The sequence below is a fragment of the Pleurodeles waltl genome, chromosome 1_1 (genome assembly GCF_031143425.1).
Source record: "Pleurodeles waltl isolate 20211129_DDA chromosome 1_1, aPleWal1.hap1.20221129, whole genome shotgun sequence".
NCBI lineage: Eukaryota > Metazoa > Chordata > Amphibia > Caudata > Salamandridae > Pleurodeles > Pleurodeles waltl.
Window position 1 is genome coordinate 17265782 of NC_090436.1, and position 19056 is coordinate 17284837.

Below are 19056 nucleotides of genomic sequence, written 5' to 3' on the forward strand. Positions count from 1 at the left end.
CAGGATGGCATAGAGGGGGCAATTCCATGATCATAGACATGTTACATGGCCATATTTGGAGTTACCATTGTGAAGCTACATATAGGTAGTGACCTATATGTAGTGCACGCGTGTAATGGTGTCCCCACACTCACAAAGTCGGGGGATTTGGCCCTGAACAATGTAGGGGCACCTTGGCTAGTGCCAGGGTGCCCTCACACTAAGTAACTTTGCACCTAACCTTTACCAGGTAAAGGTTAGACATATAGGTGACTTATAAGTTACTTAAGTGCAGTGTAAAATGGCTGTGAAATAACGTGGACGTTATTTCACTCAGGCTGCAGTGGAACCCCAATACCCTGGGTACCTCAGTACCATATACTAGGGAATTATAAGGGTGTTCCAGTAAGCCAATGTAAATTGGTAAAATTGGTCACTAGCCTGTCAGTGACAATTTGAAAGAAATGAGAGAGCATAACCACTGAGGTTCTGATTAGCAGAGACTCAGTGAGACAGTTAGTCACTACACAGGTAACACATTCAGGCACACTTATGAGCACTGGGGCCCTGGAGAACAGGGTCCCAGTGACACATACAACTAAAACAACATATGTACAGTGAAAAATGGGGGTAACATGCCAGGCAAGATGGTACTTTCCTACACAACCCCCCCCCCCCAAACGAAGGACAATAAGACTAGCCATGACCTGATGAGTCTTCATTGTCTAAGTGGAAATATCTGGAGAGTCCATCTGCATTGGAGTGGCTACTCCCAGGTCTATGTTCCACTGTATAGTCCATTCCCTGTAGGGATATGGACCACCTCAGCAATTTAGGATTTTCACCTTTCATTTGTTTTAGCCAAAGTAGAGGTTTGTGGTCTGTCTGAACAATGAAGTGAGTGCCAAACAGGTATGGCCTCAACTTTTTCAGAGCCCAGACCACAGCAAAGGCCTCCCTCTCTATGGCAGTCCAACGCTTTTCTCTAGGGGTCAACCTCCTACTAATAAAAGCAACAGGTTGATCCTGGCCCTCAGAATTAAGTTGTGATAGGACTGCCCCTACTCCTAATTCAGATGCATCAGTCTGGACATAGAATTTTTTAGAGTAACAAGGGCTTTTCAGGACAGGTGCAGAGCACATGGCCTGCTTCAGCTCCTCAAAAGCTTTCTGACAGTTTGCTGTCCATAATACCTTTTTAGGCATTTTCTTGGATTTGAGGTCATTAAGAGGGGCTGCAATGGAGCCATAGTTCTTAATGAACCTCCTGTAATACCCAGTGAGGCCTAGGAAGGCTCTCACCTGAGTCTGAGTGGTAGGGGGAACCCAATCAATAATTGTTTGGATTTTCCCCTGTAGTGGTGCAATCTGTTCCCCACCAACAAGGTGTCCCAGATAAACCACCTTCCCCTGCCCTATCTGGCACTTTGAAGCCTTGATAGTGAGGCCTGCCTTTTGCAGGGCCTCCAAAACTTTCCATAGGTGGACCAGGTGATCATCCCAACTGGAGCTAAATACAGCTATATCGTCCAAATATGCTGCCCTGAAAGCTTCCAGCCCTTGCAGGACTGTGTTCACCAACCTCTGAAAAGTGGCAGGTGCATTTTTCAATCCAAAAGGCATTACAGTGAACTGGTAATGTCCTCCAATGGTTGAAAATGCAGTTTTAGGTTTAGCATCTTCTGATAATTTGATCTGCCAATACCCTGCAGTCAAATCAAAAGTGCTTAGATACTTGACAGATGCCAGTGTATCTATGAGCTCATCTGCCCTGGGTATAGGGTGAGCATCAGTTTTGGTTACCAGGTTGAGACCTCTGTAGTCTACACAAAACCGCATTTCCTTCTTTCCATCTTTGGAATGAGGTTTTGGTACAAGTACCACAGGGGAAGCCCATGGACTTTCAGAGTGCTCAACCACTCCTAGTTCTAGCATTTTCTGCACCTCTTGCTTTATGCAGTCCCTGACATGGTCAGGCTGCCTATAGATCTTACTTTTGACAGGTAAACTGTCTCCAGTATCTATAGTGTGCTCACACCAAGAAGTGGTACCTGGCACAGTAGAGAAGAGTTCAGAGAAATGATCTAGGAGATTTATGCAATGGTCTTTCTGCTCAGCAGTAAGACAATCAGCCAAAACTACACCTTCCACAAGAGCATCTTGTTCTGTGGAAGAGAAGAGATCAGGTAGAGGATCACTGTCTTCTTCCTGTCCCTCATCAGTTGCCATGAGCAGGGTGAGATCAGCCCTGTCATAGTAGGGTTTCAGGCGGTTGACATAGAGCACCCTAAGGGGACTCCTGGCAGTGCCTAAGTCAACTAAATAGGTGACTTCTCCCTTCTTTTCAACAATTGTGTGGGGTCCACTCCATTTATCTTGGAGTGCTCTTGGGGCCACAGGCTCCATGACCCACACTTTCTGCCCTGGTTGGTACTGAACCAAAACAGCCTTCTGGTCATGCCATTGCTTCTGGAGCTCTTGGCTGGCCTGAAGGTTCTTACTGGCCTTTTTCATATACTCAGCCATCCTTGATCTGAGGCCAAGTACATAATCCACAATATCTTGCTTAGGAGCTTTTAAAGGTTGTTCCCAACCCTCCTTGACAAGTGTGAGTGGACCCCTAACAGGGTGTCCAAAAAGAAGTTCAAAGGGGCTGAAGCCCACTCCTTTCTGGGGTACCTCCCTGTAGGCAAAAAGGAGGCATGGTAGAAGGATATCCCATCTCCTGCGGAGTTTTTCAGGGAGACCCATAATCATGCCTTTGAGAGTTTTGTTAAATCTCTCCACCAGTCCATTTGTTTGTGGATGATAGGGTGTAGTGAATTTATAAGTTACACCACACTCCTTCCACATGGCCTTTAAGTATGCAGACATGAAATTGCTTCCTCTGTCTGATACTACTTCCTTTGGGAAGCCCACCCTAGAAAATATTCCCAGGAGGGCCTTTGCCACTGCAGGTGCTGTAGTGGTCCTTAAAGGAATTGCTTCAGGATATCTTGTGGCATGGTCCACTACCACCAAGATAAACCTATTGCCTGAAGCAGTAGGAGGGTCAAGGGGGCCAACTATGTCAACCCCTACCCTTTCAAAGGGAACCCCAACCACAGGCAATGGGATAAGGGGTGCCTTTGGAGTGCCACCTGTCTTGCCACTGGCTTGACAGGTTTCACAGGACTTACAAAATTCCTTTGTGTCCTCAGACATCCTAGGCCAATGAAACAAGGGGACAAGTCTGTCCCAAGTTTTCATTTGTCCCAGGTGTCCAGCTAGGGGAATGTCGTGGGCTAGAGTTAGGAGGAACTTTCTGTACTCCTGAGGAATCACTAACCTCCTGGCAGTTCCAGGTTTAGGATCCCTTGCTTCAGTGTACAAGAGGTTGTCCTCCTAGTAAACTCTGTGAGAGTCACTGACATCCCCATTAGCCTGTTTGACAGCTTGCTGTCTTAGACCCTCTAATGTGGGACAGGTTTGCTGTGCCACACTCAGCTCCTCCCTGGCAGGCCCCCCTTCACCCAAAAGCTCAGCAGTGTCTGCTTCAAGCTCCTCTGGTGTAGGTTCTGCACAGGGAGGGAATTCTTCTTCCTCAGAAGTAGAATCCACTGTAGAGGGAGGGATAGTAGGAAGTGGTTTGCTTCTACTAGCCCTAGCTTTAGGGAGCACTTGGTCCATTGTTCCAGGATCCAAGCTTCCCTGTCCTTTTTGCTTTTTGGCCTGAGCCCTGGTTAAAGCAAAAATATGCCCTGGGATGCCCACCATTGCTGCATGGGCCTCCAACTCCACATCTGACCAAGCTGATTTCTCCAAATCATTTCCTAGTAGACAGTCTACAGGTAAATCTGTGGCTACCACAACTTTCTTTGGACCAGTAACCCCCCCCAGTTGAGATTTACAACAGCCATGGGGTGGCTAAGTGTGTTGTTGTGAGCATCGGTTACTTGGTACTGGTGACCAAGTAGGTGTTGTTCAGGGTGGACCAGTTTCTCTATGACCATAGTCACACTGGCTCCAGTGTCCCTGTAGGCCTGAACCTCAACACCATTTATTAGGGGTAGCTGCTTGTACTTATCCATATTAAGGGGACAAGCAACTAAGGTGGCTAAATCAATAGCCCCCTCAGAGACTAACACAGCCTCTGTGGCCTCCCTAACAAGGCCAACCCCAACTAAGTTACCAATAGTGAGCCCAGCTACTCCCTTGGATTGGCTATTAGTAGGTTTGCTCCCACCACCACTGCTATTAGTAGGGGCACTAGGTGTAGCAGTAGGGGTTGTAGTGGTAGGAGGCTTGGTGCTTTTCTTTGGACAACTGGGATCTGTTGTCCAATGGCCTTTTACTTTACATAAATAGCACCATGGTTTCTTTTCTTTGTTTTGATTAAAAGAGGATTTGGGCCTGTAGGAGGCTGGACTGGCTTGTAGTGAGTACCAAGGGGTACTTGCACCTTGCACCAGGCCCAGTTATCCCTTATTAGTGTATAGGGTGTCTAGCAGCTTAGGCTGATAGATAATGGTAGCTTAGCAGAGCAGCTTAGGCTGAACTAGGAGACGTGTGAAGCTACTACAGTACCACTTAGTGTCATATGCACAATATCATAAGAAAACACAATACACAGTTATACTAAAAATAAAGGTACTTTATTTTTATGACAATATGCCAAAGTATCTTAGAGTGTACCCTCAGGGAGAGGATAAGAAATATACACAAGATATATATACACAATAGCAAAAATATGCAGTATAGTCTTAGAAAACAGTGCAAACAATGTATAGTTACAATAGGATGCAATGGGGAAACATAGGGATAGGGGCAACACAAACCATATACTCCAGAAGTGGAATGCGAACCACGAATGGACCACAAACCTATGTGACCTTGTAGAGGGTCGCTGGGACTATTAGAAAATAGTGAGAGTTAGAAAAATAACCCTCCCCAAGACCCTGAAAAGTGAGTGCAAAGTGCACTAAAGTTCCCCTAAGGACAAAAGAGTCGTGTTAGAGGAATAATGCAGGAAAGACACAAACCAGCAATGCAACAACTGTGGATTTCCAATCTAGGGTACCTGTGGAACAAGGGGACCAAGTCCAAAAGTCACAAGCAAGTCGGAGATGGGCAGATGCCCAGGAAATGCCAGCTGCGGGTGCAAAGAAGCTTCGACTGGACAGAAGAAGCTGAGGTTTCTGCAGGAACGAAAAGTGCTAGAGACTTCCCCTTTGGTGGACGGATCCCTCTCGCCTTGGAGAGTCGTGCAGAAGTGTTTTCCTGCCGGAAGAACGCCAACAAGCCTTGCTACACGCAAATCGTGCGTTTGGCGTTTTTGGACAATTCTCTTCCAGGGGATCCTCATCAATGTCATAAACATTGAATATTCCCGCCCTTGTGCGGGGACCCCGGAGCATATATATATAAAATACATACATATTATCATGTGTAAAACAGCAATGCAGGCTATAATCATAAATAGGCTAAAATGCTTTATTTCTATGCAAGTTTTTTTTTTTTTTTTTTTTATATTATAAAATCACAATAGATCATAAATATCTACCTAAGCCCCCAAAAACTGGACTTAGGGAAGTAAACAGCAGTAAATAGCAGAGAAAAATAGAAAAAACTACATTGAAAAACAATGAAGCATTCTTAGCCAATAGGCTGCATGCAGGTTAACACAGGAGAACCATAAAAACTTTGGCACCGTGCCTTTAAGACCCTGAGCACCTCCAGTATCCCACCATGCCTCAGGGGTGAAGGGAAGGTGACAGTTGGTTCACAGTTAGGTCAGTTCTTTTTTCCGGCTTCTTCTGAGAGGATCCTGGAGCATTGAGCTCTCAGTTTTTCTGAGTTTTTCTTCAGAAAAATCCTTAAAAAATAGTGTTTTTCCTGTTTACTCGACAGATAACATCTTTTGTCTGAGTTGGGAAGTTTTTTTGACAGAAAATGCCATCTCTTTTTGTAAAATGTCCTTCTTGTGGGAAGAAGAAAGCCCAGTCAGACCCACACTCTCTGTGTATTGTCTGCCTGTCACAGAGTCACTGTCCTGACACCTGCAAGTATTGTAAGAACATGTCAAGGAGGACTCTCAAAGACAGAGAGAAGATCAGGCTACATGGGCTTCAGGAGAGGAAAAAGTCAACATCCTCTTCACTTCCCAGACCTACAACAGAAGGAATGGCCCGATCGACGTCGACAGGTAGGATTGTGCCTGTTTGTTCTCCATCGACGTCATCGGCACCACCGTCTCACCGGCATAGATCGCCGTCGACGGTGACCAGACCGACGTCGAAGGACAAAGCGTCGAAGCATGGACACAGGTGTACATCTCCGTCGACGGCAGGCCGCCGTTCGGCGTCGAGCCATCTCCGGCGCTCCCGTTCGCCGTCGAGAACGTCTCACCCCTTGGCGTCGAAGGACACGACACCAAAACCACCACCACGGCATGAACATCCGCCGTCGACCACTCGCCACTCAACGTCGAGACACACGACGGCGAGTAGGTCCAGGTCCCGCGATCGGCGATCGGCGTCAAGACATTCAACGTCAAGGCCTTTGACGTCAAGACCTCCGACGTCGAGAACAGACCAGCCATCGCAACCTTCGACGTCGAGGATACAATCGACGTCGACACAACCTTCAGCTGTGTCACAGGCAGTAGAGCCAGCGGACAAAGCTCCCTCACCGGTGGTCTCTATAAGGAGTGCATCATCCCATTCCAGAGCGGTCTCATCGGGGCATGTTTCTCCCATCACTCTATCACCCAGATGGTTAGAGAGCCTGAATAGACCGGCAGCATCCCCGGATTCCCAATACTCTAGGATGTATTCTCCTACTGCCTCATTACCGAGAACGCCATCGCCTACAGCTAGAGCAGGACGGGCTCGTTCTGCTTCTCGTCAGCCGACCACAAGACCTGCACTCTCTGCTACAGCCTCTCGGAGCAGGTCCCGTTCCCGAAGGAGAACCAGGTCGCGAACACCACGCAGAAGATCACCTTCTTGGTCTTCTTCAGGATCGTCTGTTGGGCGCTACTCCCCCACACTCACAGATTCTCCACCTGCTAGGATTTCCCCGGTGGATGATATCACCACTTTTAATGAGGTTCTTCTAAGGGGAGCGCAGAAGCTAAATATTGAGATACCGGAACCGGCCACCTCATCCTCAGTTATCTTTGAGACCCTACCACACAGATCAGTCTCGAGAAAACTGCTGCCACTAGTACCGGGTTTGCTGCAACCTACTATGGACACTTTTCTGTCTCCAGCCACTCTCAAGTCTGCCCCGGCTAGGATTCAAAAGAAATACAAAGCTCCGGAGCAAGAACCTTTATTCCTGCGGAAGGATCCGCCACCGGACTCTGTGATCTTAGCCGCAGCCAGAAAAACACACTCTGTGGCATCATCTTCCACAGTCCCCCCGGATAAGGAGAGCAGACACCTAGACTCCCTGGGGAGAAAGATGTGCGGTACGGCGGCATCTGCTATGAAGGTCTCCAGCGCCTCAGCACTTCTGGGCAGATATGACCGCTCTCTGTGGGACTCACTCCACAGATTTACAGAAAAGTTGCCCAGGGAAGATAGACAGGACTTCCAGGAAATCTTGCAGGAAGGGGGCCTAGTATCTAACCAGGTCATCAGCGCGGCGGCGGACGGGGCGGATTTGGCTGCGCATGGGTATGCGCACGGAATCTGCGCTAGGAGGTCTTCCTGGCTACGGCTCACGGGTCTGAAGCAGGAAGCACAGCAACGCATTTTAAACCTCCCATTCAGCGGCAATTCGTTGTTCGGTACCCACGCGGATGAAGAGATGGCCCGAATGAAAACGGAAGTGGACACGATGAGGGCAGTGGGCCTGGAACGTAAGAAAGACTTCAGGCGGAGGTACAGGCCGTACGACAGACGACCATTCCAGCAGAGGGTTCAAACCCCTCACTGGTCTCAGAGGCCACAACAACGACAGGGACGTCCCTTGTTTCAGGCACGTAGACCCACAAGAGACCGAGGGTCAAGTAGACCTCAACAGTCTACAGCAAAGACACCAACAAAGCAATGAGGCATTGCTTCCCTCAGCACTGTGCACCACTCCGGTGGGGGGAAGTGTTACGCATCATCTTCACGAGTGGCACTCCATCACAAAAGACAAGTGGGTGCTCAATATTGTCGAACATGGCTATTCTCTCCTTTTCAAAAAACCTCCTCCACACTTGCCGCCAGCAAGAGGTTTTCCTTCTCATCTCAGCCTGCTACGCAAGGAAGTTCTCGCACTCCTACGAAAGAAAGCTGTAGAAAAGGTTCCTCCGGCACAAAAAGGAAAAGGGGTGTACTCCCGTTACTTTCTGGTGGCGAAAAAAGGTCAACAGGGCCTCTTCAGGCCAATTCTGGACTTACGGCTCCTGAACAAGTACATAAGAAAACAGAAGTTCAGGATGCTAGCCCTTCACCAGATTGTCCCGCAACTGCATCAGGGAGACTGGATGTGCTCCATCGACCTACAGGATGCATATTTTCACATCCCAATAGCATCCAAACATCGGAAATTTTTACGTTTCCAGATAGCGTCACAGCACTACCAATTCAGAGTCCTTCCATTCGGCCTGAAGTCTGCACCCTGAGTCTTTTCAAAATGTGTAGCAGTGGTAGCGGCACATCTTCGAAGACAAAAAATATTCGTCTACCCCTACCTGGACGACTGGCTAGTGAAGGCCTCCTCTCCGGATCAGGCGAGAGAACATCGAGACATCGTACTAAGAACTTTCGAGTCTCTAGGTCTTCAAATCAACCACAACAAGTCAACCCTGATTCCAACACAAAACCTCCACTACCTGGGAGCGATACTAAACACAGAGCTCCAAAGAGTGTATCCTTCGGAGGAACGACTTTTATCAATCCACAGGAAGTGTCAACAACTATTAACAGCCGATGCACCTACTGCTCGTCAGGTGACATCGCTTCTGGGCTCCATGGCTTCATGCATCTTCATTGTCCCGAATGCCAGGCTACGCATGAGGCCCCTTCAGGAGGCATTAGAGAACAATTGGAGCCAAAAGACAGGTCACTGGGAGGACAGAATTCGACTACCAGCAGTGGCTTTTCAATCACTACAATGGTGGATGCACAGACCTCACCTGTCGATAGGTTCTCCGTTTCACCAGACAATTCCAGCAGACATTCTGGTAACGGATGCGTCTCTTCAGGGTTGGGGTGCTCATCTGGGTTCCTTCCAAGCTCAGGGTCTGTGGTCCGACAAGGAAAAGAACTATCACATAAATCTACTGGAGCTCAGAGCAGTCCATCTGGCTCTCAAATCTTTCTCTCCATTGGTTCAGGGGAAATCTCTCCTAATTCAGACAGACAATACAACCACAATGTATTACCTGAACAAACAGGGAGGAACAAGATCACTACCTCTGTCTCGAGAATCCCAAACGATATGGCATTGGCTCCTGGCCAGGGGAATGTCTATCACAGCGGTACACCTGCCAGGTCAGCAAAACGTAGAGGCAGATTTCCTGAGCAGACATCTAGAAGACGCGCACGACTGGGTCCTACACGACGAAGTCGTCGAGGACATCTTCGGTCAATGGGGTCGACCCCAGTTGGATCTCTTTGCAGACGAAACAAACAAAAAATGCCCAGACTTCGCATCCAGGTTCTGCCGTCCGGGATCTCAAGGGAATGCCCTGTTGATCAACTGGTCAGGGACATTTCTCTACGCCTTTCCACCGATTCCCCTCATACCGGCAGTAATCAACAAATTTTACAACTCCAGAACCAGAATGATTCTGATAGCGCCACAATGGCCCCGCCAATTCTGGTACACGGACCTACTCAACTTATCGGAAAAACCTCACAGGAGGTTGCCGTGCAGACCGGATCTCCTGAGCAGAATGGAAGGCAGAATCCTACATCCCAACCTTCCCTCTCTGAGCTTGACAGCATGGCTCCTGAATTCCTACAGTATGGGCACCTAGGGCTCTCGCAGGAGTGCATGAGCATCTTGAAAGAGTCAAAACGACCTTCCACGCGGCGTTCTTACGCGTTTAAGTGGAAGAAATTTTACATCTGGTGCTCTCAACAAGGTATAAATCCCATACGAGCTCAGGAGGACGTCATACTGTCCTATTTGCTTCATCTGGCGAAGTCTGGTCTGCAGGTATCTTCTATTAAGGTTCATTTGTCTGCAATTACAGCGTATCGTAAGTCGCCTTCTCAGGAATCCTTCTTTACGATACCTGTAGTCAAGGATTTTTTTAGAAGGCTTGAAAAAGGTTTTTCCTCCCATTCGGAGACCTTCTCCTCCATGGGAACTGAATGTAGTCCTGTCAAAGCTTATGGGCCCTCCCTTTGAACCTATCCACAAGGCCTCTTTACAGCACCTTACGTGGAAGACGGCTTTTTTGGTGGCCATTACTTCAGCGAGGAGGGTCAGCGAAATTCAGGCTCTGTCTTGCAGAGAACCGTACACGGTTTTTCACGATAATAGAGTGGTTCTGCGAACTCACCCATCTTTCCTTCCGAAGGTGGTGTCAGAATTCCATATCAATCAGACTATATCTTTACCGACTTTCTTTCCCAATCCGGAGACTCCGGCTGAGAAAGCATTGCATTCTTTAGACTTGAAAAGAGTGCTGAAATTCTATTTGGACAAAACAAAACCGATTAGACATTCTAACCATTTGTTTCTAAATTATGGTCATTTAAGAACAGGAGAGGCAGCGTCTAAACGAACAATATCAAGATGGATTGTGTCTTGTATTGTTAACTCTTACCAACTGGCTAATAAGCGATTACTGGCTAGGCCAAAAGCGCATTCCACAAGGGGAAAAGCGGCTACTGCTGCCCTCCTTAACAATGTACCAATTTCCGAGATTTGTAAGGCTGCTACATGGAAGTCTGTGCATACCTTTACTAAGCATTACTGTTTAGACTCGGATGCAAGAGCGGATGCCCAGGTGGGGCAGGCCTCTCTTAGAAATCTATTTGCATGAATATATATTCTTTCCTGCACTTCTTTCAGACAGTCCGCAGAGTTTAGGGATGGGCTTGCTAATCTATTCAATGTTTATGACTATTGATGAGGATCCCCTGGAAGAGAAGGATAAGTTACTTACCTGTAAATCCTAGTTTTCTTCCAGGGGTATCCTCATCAAAGTCATAAACAACCCACCCTCCTCTCCGGACTCAAGTCTCCTAGAAGTGCAGGACAGATTATTTTTCTAATCAGTTACACAGATTGTCACCGTAAAAAAGTACTGACCTAACTGTGAACCAACTGTCACCTTCCCTTCACCCCTGAGGCATGGTGGGATACTGGAGGTGCTCAGGGTCTTAAAGGCACGGTGCCAAAGTTTTTATGGTTCTCCTGTGTTAACCTGCATGCAGCCTATTGGCTAAGAATGCTTCATTGTTTTTCAATGTAGTTTTTTCTATTTTTCTCTGCTATTTACTGCTGTTTACTTCCCTAAGTCCAGTTTTTGGGGGCTTAGGTAGATATTTATGATCTATTGTGATTTTATAATATAAAAAATAAATAAAAAAAACTTGCATAGAAATAAAGCATTTTAGCCTATTTATGATTATAGCCTGCATTGCTGTTTTACACATGATAATATGTATGTATTTTATATATATATGCTCCGGGGTCCCCGAACAAGGGCGGGAATATTCAATGTTTATGACTTTGATGAGGATACCCCTGGAAGAGAACTAGGATTTACAGGTAAGTAACTTATCCATTCTTCCTCTTCTTCCCAACCTGCACACATTAAAAAGCCTTGGTGCTTTGTGTGTAAAAATAGAGGCCATAGGCCAGGGGATAAGTCCTGTCCAGGTAAACCCCCTGAGCCTACCACCACTAATACATCAAGCTCTAGTGCCCCTAGCAGTAGTGGTACTAGTGGTGGGACTGCTGGCAACAGTCAAGCAAAGGGTGTAGTTGGGTTCACTTATGGGTCCATAGTGGAAACTGATGTCATCAGTCCCAAGACAGTTTCTGTCACACCTAGTGGCACTGGCCTTGCCACACTGGCTGCTTGTCCCCTTACAATGGATAAGTACAGGCAGACAGTTTCAATAAATGGTGTTGAGGCCTTGGCCTACAGGGACACAGGTGCCAGTTTCACTTTGGTGACTGAAAACCTAGTGCCTCCTGAACAACACATCATTGGACAACAGTATAAGATTATTGATGTCCATAACTCCACTAAGTTTCTTCCCTTAGCTATAATTCAGTTTAGTTGGGGTGGAGTTACTGGCCCTAAGCAGGTGGTGGTATCACCTAGCTTACTTGTAGACTGTCTCTTAGGTAATGACCTAGAGGCCTCAGGTTGGGCTGATGTAGAGTTTTATGCCCATGCAGCCATGCTGGGCATCCCTGAGGAATTGTTCCCTCTCATTTCAAGTGAAATGAAAAAGCAAAGGAGAGAAGGCCTGAAAACTCAGGATCCCTCTCCATCAACAGGTAAAAAGGGTATCACAGTATCCCCTAACCACCCTACCATTCAGGATACTATTCCTGTGGTGGGAGAAACCTCTCCTGGGGTGGCACCTGTTCCAAGGGAATCATCAGCTGGAAAAGCTGGACTCCCTGAGGTGGAAGTACCTCTCTGTGGGATAACTAACACTGGTGAGAAAAACAGCACCATTTTAGTTAACATGGAGCATCCCTCCAACCCTCCCAGAGAAACTTTAGTGCAGAAACTCTGCACTGCCTCACAACACTTAGGACAGCATCCCTGCCCTAGTGTGGAGCTGATAGGACAGCATCCCTGCCCTGCTCCAACCCAAGAGAAACAGCATCCCTGTTCTCTCTTCCAGCCATATGGACAAAGTTTTTGCCCAGCTATGGCTTTTCTGAGACAGCATCCCTGTCTGGCATTTCCATCACTACAAATAGGTTCAGTGGACAATTCCCACTGCTCTAAACTAAAACTTACTGATAGAAACTCTGAAAATACATCTTCACATTGTTGCTTAGCTAAAAAACTTCAAACAGTGTGGTTTACATCCCCACAGGGAAGTAACCATATAGTGGATGATAAAGGGAGTAACCAGTCTAATGCAGAGCTACTCTCTATTTATCACCACTTAGACAATAAAGTCTCAACTGGCCAAGGTTAGCCTTATTGTCCTTCGTTTGGGGGGGGGTTGTGTGAGAAGGTAGCCTCTTTCTAGCCTTGTTACCCCCACTTTTGGCCTGTTTGTGAGTGTATGTCAGGGTGTTTGTCACTGTTTTCACTGTCTCACTGGGATCCTGATGGCCAGGCCTCAGTGCTCATAGTGAAAACACTATGTTTTCAGTATGGTTGTTATGTGTCACTGGGATCCTGCTAGTCAGGACCCCAGTGCTCATAGGTTTGTGGCCTATATGTATGTGTCACTGGGACCCTGTCACACAGGGCCCCAGTGCTCATAGGTGTGCATGTATATGTTCCCTGTGTGGTGCCTAACTGTCTCACTGAGGCTCTGCTAACCAGAACCTCAGTGGTTATGCTCTCTCATTACTTTCAAATTGTCACTAACAGGCTAGTGACCAATTTTACCAATTTACATTGGCTTACTGGAACACCCTTATAATTCCCTAGTATATGGTACTGAGGTACCCAGGGTATTGGGGTTCCAGGAGATCCCTATGGGCTGCAGCATTTCTTTTGCCACCCATAGGGAGCTCTGACAATTCTTACACAGGCCTGCCACTGCAGCCTGAGTGAAATAACGTCCACGTTATTTCACAGCCATTTTAAACTGCACTTAAGTAACTTATAAGTCACCTATATGTCTAACCTTTACCTGGTAAAGGTTAGGTGCAAAAATACTTAGTGTGAGGGCACCCTGGCACTAGCCAAGGTGCCCCCACATTGTTCAGAGCCAATTCCCTGAACTTTGTGAGTGCGGGGACACCATTACACGCGTGCACTACATATAGGTCACTACCTATATGTAGCTTCACCATGGTAACTCCGAATATGGCCATGTAACATGTCTATGATCATGGAATTGCCCCCTCTATACCATCCTGGCATAGTTGGCACAATCCCATGATCCCAGTGGTCTGTAGCACAGACCCTGGTACTGCCAAACTGCCCTTCCTGGGGTTTCACTGCAGCTGCTGCTGCTGCCAACCCCTCAGACAGGCAGCTGCCCTCCTGGGGTCCAGCCAGGCCTGGCCCAGGATGGCAGAACAAAGAACTTCCTCTGAGAGAGGGTGTGACACCCTCTCCCTTTGGAAAATGGTGTGAAGGCAGGGGAGGAGTAGCCTCCCCCAGCCTCTGGAAATGCTTTGTTGGGCACAGATGTCCCCAATTCTGCATAAGCCAGTCTACACCGGTTCAGGGACCCCTTAGCCCCTGCTCTGGCGCGAAACTGGACAAAGGAAAGGGGAGTGACCACTCCCCTGACCTGCACCTCCCCTGGGAGGTGTCCAGAGCTCCTCCAGTGTGCTCCAGACCTCTGCCATCTTGGAAACAGAGGTGCTGCTGGCACACTGGACTGCTCTGAGTGGCCAGTGCCACCAGGTGACGTCAGAGACTCCTGCTGATAGGCTCCTTCAGGTGTTAGTAGCCTTTCCTCTCTCCTAGGTAGCCAAACCCTCTTTTCTGGCTATTTAGGGTCTCTGTCTCTGGGGAAACTTTAGATAACGAATGCATGAGCTCAGCCGAGTTCCTCTGCATCTCTCTCTTCACCTTCTGATAAGGAAACGACCGCTGACCGCGCTGGAAGCCTGCAAACCTGCAACATAGTAGCAAAGACGACTACTGCAACTCTGTAACGCTGATCCTGCCGCCTTCTCGACTGTTTTCCTGCTTGTGCATGCTGTGGGGGTAGCCTGCCTCCTCTCTGCACCAGAAGCTCCGAAGAAATCTCCCGTGGGTCGACGGAATCTTCCCCCTGCAACCGCAGGCACCAAAAAGCTGCATTACCGGTCCCTTGGGTCTCCTCTCAGCACGACGAGCGAGGTCCCTCGAATCCAGCGACGCTGTCCAAGTGACCCCCACAGTCCAGTGACTCTTCAGCCCAAGTTTGGTGGAGGTAAGTCCTTGCCTCACCTCGCTGGGCTGCATTGCTGGGAACCGCGACTTTGCAGCTACTCCGGCCCCTGTGCACTTCCGGCGGAAATCCTTCGTGCACAGCCAAGCCTGGGTCCACGGCACTCTAACCTGCATTGCACGACTTTCTAAGTTGGTCTCCGGCGAGAGGTCAGATCAGAGAGAAGATCAGGCTACATGGGCTTCAGGAGAGGAAAACGTCACAAGCAAGTCGGAGATGGGCAGATGCCCAGGAAATGCCAGCTGTGGGTGCAAAGAAGCTTCTACTGGACAGAAGAAGCTGAGGTTTCTGCAGGAATGAAAAGGGCTAGAGACTTCCCCTTTGGTGGACGGATCCCTCTCGCCGTGGAGAGTCGTGCAGAAGTGTTTTCCCGCCGAAAGAACGCCAACAAGCCTTGCTAGCTGCAAATCGTGCAGTTAGCGTTTTTGGATGCTGCTGTGGCCCAGGAGGGACCAGGAGGGCGCAAATTGGACCAGGAGGTAGAGGGGACGTCGAGCAAGACAAGGAGCCCTCTTAGCAGCAGGTAGCACCCGAAGGAGTGCCAGAAACAGGCACTACAAGGATGCGTGAAACGGTGCTCACCCGAAGTTACACAAAGGAGTCCCACGTCGCCGGAGACCAACTTAGAAAGTCGTGCAATGCAGGTTAGAGTGCCGTGGACCCAGGCTTGGCTGTGCACAAAGGATTTCCGCCGGAAGTGCACAGGGGCCGGAGTAGCTGCAAAAGTCACGCTTCCCAGCAATGCAGTCTAGCGAGGTGAGGCAAGGACTTACCTCCACCAAACTTGGACTGAAGAGTCACTGGACTGTGGGAGTCACTTGGACAGAGTTGCTGGATTCGAGGGACCTCGCTCGTCGTGCTGAGAGGAGACCCAAGGGACCGGTAATGCAGCTTTTTGGTGCCTGCGGTTGCAGGGGGAAGATTCCGTCGACCCACGGGAGATTTCTTCGGAGCTTCTAGTGCAGAGAGGAGGCAGACTACCCCCACAGCATGCACCACCAGGAAAACAGTCGAGAAGGCGGCAGGATCAGCGTTACAGAGTTGCAGTAGTCGTCTTTGCTACTATGTTGCAGTTTTGCAGGCTTCCAGCACGGTCAGCAGTCGATTCCTTGGCAGAAGGTGAAGAGAGAGATGCAGAGGAACTCGGATGAGCTCTTGCATTCATTATCTAAAGTTTCCCCAGAGACAGAGACCCTAAATAGCCAGAAAAGAGGGTTTGGCTACCTAGGAGAGAGGATAGGCTACTAACACCTGAAGGAGCCTATCAGAAGGAGTCTCTGACGTCACCTGGTGGCACTGGCCACTCAGAGCAGTCCAGTGTGCCAGCAGCACCTCTGTTTCCAAGATGGCAGAGGTCTGGAGCACACTGGAGGAGCTCTGGACACCTCCCAGGGGAGGTGCAGGTCAGGGGAGTGGTCACTCCCCTTTCCTTTGTCCAGTTTCGCGCCAGAGCAGGGCTAAGGGGTCCCCTGAACCGGTGTAGACTGGCTTATGCAGAATTGGGCACATCTGTGCCCAACAAAGCATTTCCAGAGGCTGGGGGAGGCTACTCCTCCCCTGCCTTCACACCATTTTCCAAAGGGAGAGGGTGTAACACCCTCTCTCAGAGGAAGTTCTTTGTTCTGCCATCCTGGGCCGGGCCTGGCTGGACCCCAGGAGGGCAGATGCCTGTCTGAGGGGTTGGCAGCAGCAGCAGCAGCAGCTGCAGTGAAACCCCAGGAAGGGCAGTTTGGCAGTACCAGGGTCTGTGCTACAGACCACTGGGATCATGGGATTGTGCCAACTATGCCAGGATGGCATAGAGGGGGCAATTCCATGATCATAGACATGTTACATGGCCATATTCGGAGTTACCATTGTGAAGCTACATATAGGTAGTGACCTATATGTAGTGCACGCGTGTAATGGTGTCCCAGCACTCACAAAGTCCGGGGATTTGGCCTGAACAATGTGGGGGCACCTTGGTTAGTGCCAGGGTGCCCTCACACTAAGTAACTTTGCACCTAACTTTTACCAGGTAAAGGTTAGACATATAGGTGACTTATAAGTTACTTAAGTGCAGTGTAAAATGGCTGTGAAATAACGTGGACGTTATTTCACTCAGGCTGCAGTGGCAGGCCTGTGTAAGAATTGTCAGAGCTCCCTATGGGTGGCAAAAGAAATGCTGCAGCCCATAGGGATCTCCTGGAACACCAATACCCTGGGTACCTCAGTACCATATACTAGGGAATTATAAGGGTGTTCCAGTAAGCCAATGTAAATTGGTAAAATTGGTCACTAGCCTGTCAGTGACAATTTGAAAGAAATGAGAGAGCATAACCACTGAGGTTCTGATTAGCAGAGCCTCAGTGAGACAGTTAGTCACTATACAGGTAACACATTCAGGCACACTTATGAGCACTGGGGCCCTGGAGAACAGGGTCCCAATGACACATACAACTAAAACAACATATGTACAGTGAAAAATGGGGGAAACATGCCAGGCAAGATGGTACTGTAGGAGGCTGGACTGGCTTGTAGTGAGTACCAAGGGGTACTTGCACCTTGCACCAGGCCCAGTTATCCCTTATTAGTGTATAGGGTGTCTAGCAGCTTAGGCTGATAGATAATGGTAGCTTAGCAGAGCAGCTTAGGCTGAACTAGGAGACGTGTGAAGCTACTACAGTACCACTTAGTGTCATATGCACAATATCATAAGAAAACACAATACACAGTTATACTAAAAATAAAGGTACTTTATTTTTATGACAATATGCCAAAGTATCTTAGAGTGTACCCTCAGTGAGAGGATAGCAAATATACACAAGATATATATACACAATAGCAAAAATATGCAGTATAGTCTTAGAAAACAGTGCAAACAATGTATAGTTACAATAGGATGCAATGGGGAAACATAGGGATAGGGGCAACACAAACCATATACTCCAAAAGTGGAATGCGAACCACGAATGGACCCCAAACCTATGTGACCTTGTAGAGGGTCGCTGGGACTATTAGAAAATAGTGAGAGTTAGAAAAATAACCCTCCCCAAGATCCTGAAAAGTGAGTGCAAAGTGCACTAAAGTTCCCCTAAGGACAAAAGAGTCGTGTTAGAGGAATAATGCAGGAAAGACACAAACCAGCAATGCAACAACTGTGGATTTCCAATCTAGGGTACCTGTGGAACAAGGGGACCAAGTCCAAAAGTCACTAGCAAGTCGGAGATGGGCAGAGGCCCAGGAAATGCCAGCTGCGGGTGCAAAGAAGCTTCGACTGGACAGAAGAAGCTGAGGTTTCCGCAGGAACGAAAAGGGCTAGAGACTTCCCCTTTGGTGGACGGATCCCTCTCGCCGTGGAGAGTCGTGCAGAAGTGTTTTCCCGCCGAAAGAACGCCAACAAGCCTTGCTAGCTGCAAATCGTGCAGTTAGCGTTCTTGGATGCTGCTGTGGCCCAGGAGGGACCAGGAGGGCGCAAATTGGACCAGGAGGTAGAGGGGACGTCGAGCAAGACAAGGAGCCCTCTTAGCAGCAGGTAGCACCCGAAGGAGTGCCAGAAACAGGCACTACAAGGATGCGTGAAACGGTGCTCACCCGAAGTTACACAAAGGAGTCCCACGTCGCCGGAGACCAACTTAGAAAGTCGTGCAATGCAGGTTAGAGTGCCGTGGACCCAGGCTTGGCTGTGCACAAAGGATTTCCGCCGGAAGTGCACAGGGGCCGGAGTAGCTGCAAAAGTCACGCTTCCCAGCAATGCAGTCTAGCGAGGTGAGGCAAGGACTTACCTCCACCAAACTTGGACTGAAGAGTCACTGGACTGTGGGAGTCACTTGGACAGAGTTGCTGGATTCGAGGGACCTCGCTCGTCGTGCTGAGAGGAGACCCAAGGGACCGGTAATGCAGCTTTTTGGTGCCTGCGGTTGCAGGGGGAAGATTCCGTCGACCCACGGGAGATTTCTTCGGAGCTTCTAGTGCAGAGAGGAGGCAGACTACCCCCACAGCATGCACCACCAGGAAAACAGTCGAGAAGGCGGCAGGATCAGCGTTACAGAGTTGCAGTAGTCGT